The sequence below is a fragment of the Bubalus kerabau genome, chromosome 16, assembly GCF_029407905.1.
Source record: "Bubalus kerabau isolate K-KA32 ecotype Philippines breed swamp buffalo chromosome 16, PCC_UOA_SB_1v2, whole genome shotgun sequence".
Classification (NCBI taxonomy): Eukaryota; Metazoa; Chordata; class Mammalia; order Artiodactyla; family Bovidae; genus Bubalus; species Bubalus kerabau.
Genome location: NC_073639.1, coordinates 17,800,345 through 17,807,450, shown reverse-complemented (window position 1 = coordinate 17,807,450; position 7,106 = coordinate 17,800,345). Strand labels below are relative to the sequence as shown.

The following is a 7,106-nucleotide window of genomic DNA, read 5'->3' as shown; positions in this document are numbered from 1 at the left end:
TGCTACACTCAGTGCCCCCAACTCTGCAGCAGGCCACCACTGACCCACGCCTCTACTGGAGACTCCTGGATACTCACAGGCGAGTCTGCAGCAGTCTCCTGTGGGGTCACTGCTCCTTTCTTCTGGGTCCTTGTGCACAGGGTTCTGTCTGATGGTTAATCCCGAAATGATAAGTACATGTCCTAACTCACAAAACTTCTAAATGTAACATTATTTGGGAAAAGAGTCTTTGCAGATATCATTAAGTTAAAGATCTTAGGATGAAATCATACTGAATTAGGGTGGGCCCTAAAGCCAATGACAAGTCCCTATAAGAGAAGAAAAGAGGGAGTAGCCAGACACACAGGGAAGAAGCCATATGATGACAGAGGCAGAGACTGGAGTGATGTTGCCGTAAGCCAAGGAATTCTAGGAACCTTCAGAGGCTGGAAGAAGCAAGGAAAGATTCTCTCCTAGAGCCTTCGGAGGGATCATGGTTCTGCCAACCTCAGTTCAAATTTCTGACTTCAAGATCTGTGAGAGGACCAATTTCTGCCAAGTTTGTGGTCATTTTTTGAGGGGCCATAAGAGATTAATATATCATCTAAAGACTAGCTGATTTTTAAAGGTTATTATTTAAAAGTTATACTCTGCCTTAATTTTAGTATGTTTCACTTTATTTTCATTAAAGAAGCAATTGACAAGGGGTGAAATAGCTTAACTAGAATATATTACACAAACTATCACAGGCAAGCTCCACCGTGGCTCTAAGACTATGTTCTCAGGGCATAGATGTGTCTCACACCTGGCCACTCCTTGTGCACCAGGCCACAGAGGGCAGCCTAAGATAATGGAAGGGCAGCTGAACTGGGAATCAAAAGATGTGGTGATTGCTGCCTCTGATTGTAGACTCTGCATCTTGAGTTTCTATCTTGCCTCTATGAACTTCATGGTGGCACCATCTTGGAATGGTACAAATGAAATAGTAATAGCCGTAAGATGAGCTGCAGATAATGATGCACCATGGGAAAAAACCCATATTATTATTAAGGAAGAGAGGAAAAGAAAGATTTGTGTGAAATCCTGTCCTGTAGACATCCGAATAAGGAACCAAACCCTCACTCCAGTTGGGGCTGGGTGACCTCTGCATAGCCCACAATTTCCAACGCTGCCAAGTCACACGGATGAGTTTCCAAGAGTCACAGGTCCACCACTGTTCCTTCTTCCTCACGGAAAACAGACGTGAAAAGTACAAGTCATGCTTGGCTACCTTTGGGGGGATTTAATATGCAGAGAGGTGATAGCCACCTTGCTAGTGCCAAACTTAGAATTAAACACCATTCTTGGCCATCAGTATAAACTGGTATTTTCTGGGAGTCTGTGGAAGACATCTGAACACCATGGTGTTACTCAGTCCTACTTTGTGGGCCAAGCCTCTGGATGTTTCAGGAGAAACCCAGAGCAGCCGAGGTGGTGGTTTTGAGGAAGGTCTACAAGACCCCTGCCAAAGTGAAACCAGCTGAGTAAACTTCAAGGGCAGACCCACAGCTCCGTCAGTTAGCCCAGCTAAAACATAGGCCTTGACAAGAGAGAGCCCTGGTTCCATCACAGTGGGGTAAATACAGAGCTTGTTCAACAGACTTAGTGGAAGATGCTATAGTCCTCTTGGGCCTCTAGGCACAAAATAGGCAGAAGAGGAGTTAGGAAGGGAGCGCTAAAGAAAGGAGAGCATAGACTTGAGATGGACCCAAGTTTCCAAACCAATGTTTTAACAGGAGCCCAAAATCTGTTAGGGAGGAGTTGATTCCCCTTCTTCTTCTTCTTGCCTCCTATCAAAATTAAGTTATACTTTAAATGACAACATCTTCTTGATATTTGTGATTTAAGTGACCAAGCTGCATCATTTAACTATGGTCAACTATGGTGAAGTAGAAAGAATACTGAACTTACATAAGGCCAGCCCTAAACATGGTTGGGCCTCCCTGGTGGCTCAGACGGTTAAGAATCCACCTGCAATGCAGGAGACCCAGGTTTGATCCCTGAGTCAGGAAGATCCCCTGGAGGAGGAAATGGCTACTCACTCCAGTATTCCTGCCTGGACAATTCCATGGGCAGAGGAGTCTGGCGGGTTACAGTCCATGGGGTTGCGAAGAGTCAGACACGACTGAGTGACTAACATTTTCAAACGTGGTCACCAGTATCGTGCATTGAACCTGGACTAGGGTTCAGGATGGGGAACACATGTATACCTGTGGCGGATTCATTTTGATATATGGCAAACCCAATACAATATTGTAAAGTTAAAAAATAAAATAAAAAATAAAATAAAGATTAAAAAAATAATAATAATCAAACGTGGTCACCAGAAAGAGCTGACTAAGAGGCACATTGACCCACCCAAGCATCAGTTTCCTCAGCTGCAAGACTGAGGAGCACAGTTAGAATTTGAGTCCCCTTCTTAAAAGCCTATTTGGAGAAAATTCAAATCATCAAAAGAGCAATTATTACTCACATGTGTTAATAAGTTACTTAGATTTCAGCAACTTTGAAATCCACTAATAATAATGTAAACTCTCATAGAAATCACTCCTACTGAAGCTTATAGATATCACAGGACTCACATACTAGAAATGTGTCTACAACTGTGGTAAGGTTTTGCACAGGAATAACTTAAGGTGGGACTTTCTTTAAAAATATAAAGATGCAATGGAAATAAATAAAAATGATTCTGCAAAACAAATAAATATAAAGCACAAAGGATGAGAATCTGAAAGACTCCAAATAAGCATACTTACTAGGTTAATATAAAAAATCCACATTGTAAAAGAAATAGGAAAGAATAAAATCAAAACAGCATTGTGAGTGCTCAATCACTCAGTCATGTCTGATATTTTGCAACCCTGTGGACTGTAGCCATCCAGGCTCCTCTGTCCATGGAATTTGCCAAGCAAGACTACTGGAGCGGGTTGCCATTTCCTCCTGCAGATGATCTTCCCCACCCAGGGATCGAACCCACATCTCCTGCATTGTAGGTGGATTCTTTTACCACTGAGCCATCAGGGAAGCATTATATGTTGGCAATTTTGAGCAAAAATCAGAGAAAAAAGATCAAAGAATAAATCCATCTCTATGAACACTGGGCTTTTGGCTTTTTATCATTATACAGAAGTCCTGATGGCTTTTGCACTCAATCTTAGGATTGATCATTTTAGCTGAGTTTTTGTTTTTGCCTTTTGCACGTTCGTAAAATTCACCCACAGAGGCACACTGTCAGAGTCTTGAGATCAGGAGGGTCAGTGTCCTTGGCAACAGAACAAGCCAAGGAGAGCTGCCTTCTCTACTCAGCAGGCTGCAAGCTACTTGTGTTCCCTAAAGAACCTACTGTTTAAAAAAAGAAAGAAAAGAAACAATGAAGACAGAATTAGAGGCCCAAGGGACTGGATGAACATGAGCAAAGCAAACCTGCCACTCTGAGGCTTCCTCTAAATCAACCCTCCTACTAAAGGAGAAATATCAGGGGCCCCAGGTGGGGGTAGGGGGCTGCAACTCTCCCCCATCACCTGCTTCCCGCTTCTGTGGTCATTTTCACCAGTCAGCAGGGGTCGAGGGAGGAGGCAAAGCCTGCACATGGTCAAAATAACTGAGTGGTCTGGCCAAAAGGAAATGTGGTCTAAGAACTCTAATGAGAGGGTGAGCAGAGAGCCGCTGCTTACCAGCAGTGAGCTGTGTCCACGTGCAAGAGAACAACAGCCCTGCTGGCCCTGGGACAGTCCAGAGCCTTAATCTGTAAATCACTGTGAAGCCCAAAACTTCAAATTAAAAAAAAGTGGCCACCCCCGGAGTAAAGGCCTAAGGCTGCAAAATAACTCCCTGCTCTCACCTCTTGTGGATAACCCATGTGAAAACACGAAAGAGCCCCAGCATCCAAGAGAGGAAAGGGTGGCTTGCCAGAACCTAATTACATTTAATCAAGATGGCAAAAAATGATGAGCACGTGTCCCATAATCCCAAATGAGAAACACACACATCTGCGCACACGGACACACACACACACACACACACACACACACACACCCCCCACTGCTAAGAACTCTTGACTGTACATTCTCTCCTCTCTCTTTATAAGCCTAACCTAAAATTTCTGGCACGGGCCTGAAAGTCATTAGTAATTTAGCTGAAACGTAAAATTTTACTGCGGTGCATTGGTAGCTATTATGAGGGATAAATCTGTGTAGCTCTGGCAGGTTGAATTCCCTCCTACACCCCTTCGACAGGCTACAGAAAGCATTTAGCTGTGCTGGGGGTAAGAGACTCACATTTTGGAATTAAATTAGAGACATGAGAATACTAAAATACCCTTTCTTTTCTAGATCCACACTAACCATTTTGAACTGCTTTCTTGGGCCACATCCCAAAAGAAAAAAATGCAATCTTCTTTGAGAAATTTGGGTTCAACCAACTGCTTTACAAAAACTGCAGTGAAGAAAATCAACAGGGCCACCAAAATCTGTGCTTATCTGGCTGTTTTATCATATCTCCCTGGGCCCCTCATGGCCAGAGGTCACTAGACAACACAAGTATCTTACTCATTAATTCCAATGTGTGTGTGTGTGCTACATAGCTTCAGTCATGTCCGACTCTTTGTGACCCTATGGACTATAGGTTCCTCTGTCCATGGACATCTCCAGGCAAGAATACTGAAGTGGGTTGCCATGCACTCCTCCAGGGGATCTTCCCCACCCAGTTATTGAACCCTGCCTTGCAGGCAGACTCTTTACCATCTGAGCCACCAGGGAAGCCTAAATAACTTCTTTCTCTTATTTTACTTTCCTAGAAGATTCTATTATATCAATTACCAGTTGCTTTATTAGAGTTAGCAGAAGAAATTAAACATTAAGTGAAATGTCACCAACATCATTAAATGTTTATTTAGAAATAACACTGTTTTCACTATGATTTAAAGCAAAATAAATAGATATGTTTTCTACTAGTTCCTTGCTTGGAGTTTGGAATGGAATAGTCTAAAATACAAATGAATATGGTTATGGGGTTTCCTGTAGTCCCTTCAAGAGGGAAAGCCCAGTCATCGTCATCAATTTTCTCGAATTCTACGGTATTGTGGCAATTTTTCTTATCTGTTTAAGGCAGTAGAACATTTTTATACTGTGTTAAGAATGTTGCTGGGGATGTTGGTCATACTTTACATCTTTACTTTAAGTAAAATGTAGCAGAACATTTGTCTCAGTGTGTTTAAACTACAAAAGAGGATTCACTGACTAGTGTAATTAAAACTGCCAGAGGGGTAAATCATGACTGAGCTACTCAATTATGTATCCAGGATCTTTTTTTTTTTACATTCTGTCTTTCTGCGTAGGATTCATTGTAAGACTGGTTCACCTCACGGTCCCAAATGGCTGCAACTGCGCTGATGGTAACATATTCCCTTGTTAATTTCTTCAACAATAGCATCAATGTTCCAACACTTCTAGAAAAAGAAAGGACACTTAATCTGTTTGGATTGTTTCAATTAGATGGCTTGAAATATATGTCCAAATCTTAACTAATTATAACCTGTGAATAGAATGCACTGATTAGATTGACCTAAGTCATGTGCTTACCTTAGACCCAGAAGTTGAATCATTTTTCTCAGGATCACATAGACATTAGATGTGGTTATGGAAATGGGTGAAGAAAATGATGCAAAAAAGCTCAGCTAACCATGATCTACCGTAACAGCATTTCTTCCTGATGAACTGAGACAGAAACTCCAGTGTGATCTAATAGGCAAGAATAGCTTTTAATACCCTGAGCACCTGCTATGTTTTATCTTACTGATAAAATGTAAGATTCTGTTCAAAGAAGTCAGAGTGTCCATTCTTTCCCACAATGAGTAGCATGAGGTAAGCAGGTGCACCAGTGGGCAAAGAACACTGGGGAACATTAGGAATGTCTAGAGGGGAGATTGATAATCAAATTATTAAATTCACTAATAGCTCAGGGCAAAAAACCCTGTAAAGAGTATTCTAAGATAGTTAAAAAGTAAGCCTTTTTAAGGTACTGTTATTCAATGTCAATGGTATGAAGTTTCTACATAAAGTAGACTCTACATGTTCCATGGTGACTTAAGTGGCAAATGTGTTGTCATTATAAAATGTAATGCCTTCCTCAGAATTTCCAGTATCAGTCCTTAAAGCAGTCCTCCTAAGAGAGTGGATCATGTTTTTAGTGTAGAGAAAATAGGGAGGAAAAGGGTACAGAAGACAAGCATTGATTACATTTGTTAAGAAAGGGAATTAAGTCTATTTGAAGTTAGGGAATTGGCCACAAAAATGAAATGAAAGTCCTTTTAAATGAAAAGAAAAAGATGCAAAGTAAAAATGACAACAAATATCTGGTTTATTTTTCAATATGTCTTGGAAATCAAAGCTTATGATCAAAAGTTAATGGTATATTTTAGAAAAAGAAATCAAATTGTAGCCCATCAAAGAGAACCAGGAGAGAAGAGTATTAAAGAACTAAAAAGAGGTTTTCAAACATTAGTGGTCTAATAAGGCCATTTAGATGCTCTTTAATGCAAAGAAGTTCTCTCTGTGTTGACTGAAACGAACCTGACTTATTTCACTGTCTGACTAGCCTCTTCCTGTTTTCTTAGATTTGTTGTCTTTCAGACCTGGACGGCTGAATGGTCAACCTTATTCCTAAAGGCCTGGCATCTCTGTTTTGCGCAGTGCACAGCAACAACTGAACTAGAGGTACAGCTAGAGACAGGAGGACCTGCTGCAAGCTAAAACCTAAAATAAACAGAACAGAGGCACTAGCGGATACTTAAAAAAGGAATTTATGGCCCATTTCCTCATTTCCCCAAGGATTTTGCTTGTGAAAATAAATTTGATATTTTCAGCATTAAAAAATATATATTTTTCAAAAAGAAAACAGGCCAGAGTTTCACATGTCTAATCTACCATTCCAGCAAGACACCCAAAGTGTAATAGCATCAGTGGACCCTGCAGAGGTCCACTGGGTCTGAAGTCACCAGTCTATAGAGCCACCCACACCTGAATACACGGTGAAGGTGACCTGAGCAAGCCAGGCCCGCTTGCTGGTGTCAGATGACTTACTCTGGGACA

General features: G+C 41.3%; 1 long non-coding RNA gene across 1 annotated transcript; it reads left to right on the top strand.

The window, feature by feature from the left end:
• Positions 1-392: 392 nt before the first annotated feature.
• LOC129629620 (uncharacterized) lies at positions 393-6,860 on the top strand. The gene is made up of 3 exons (XR_008703296.1): positions 393-607; positions 5,354-5,410; positions 6,632-6,860. It is a non-coding gene; the product is annotated as an uncharacterized LOC129629620 (long non-coding RNA).
• Positions 6,861-7,106: the final 246 nt, after the last annotated feature.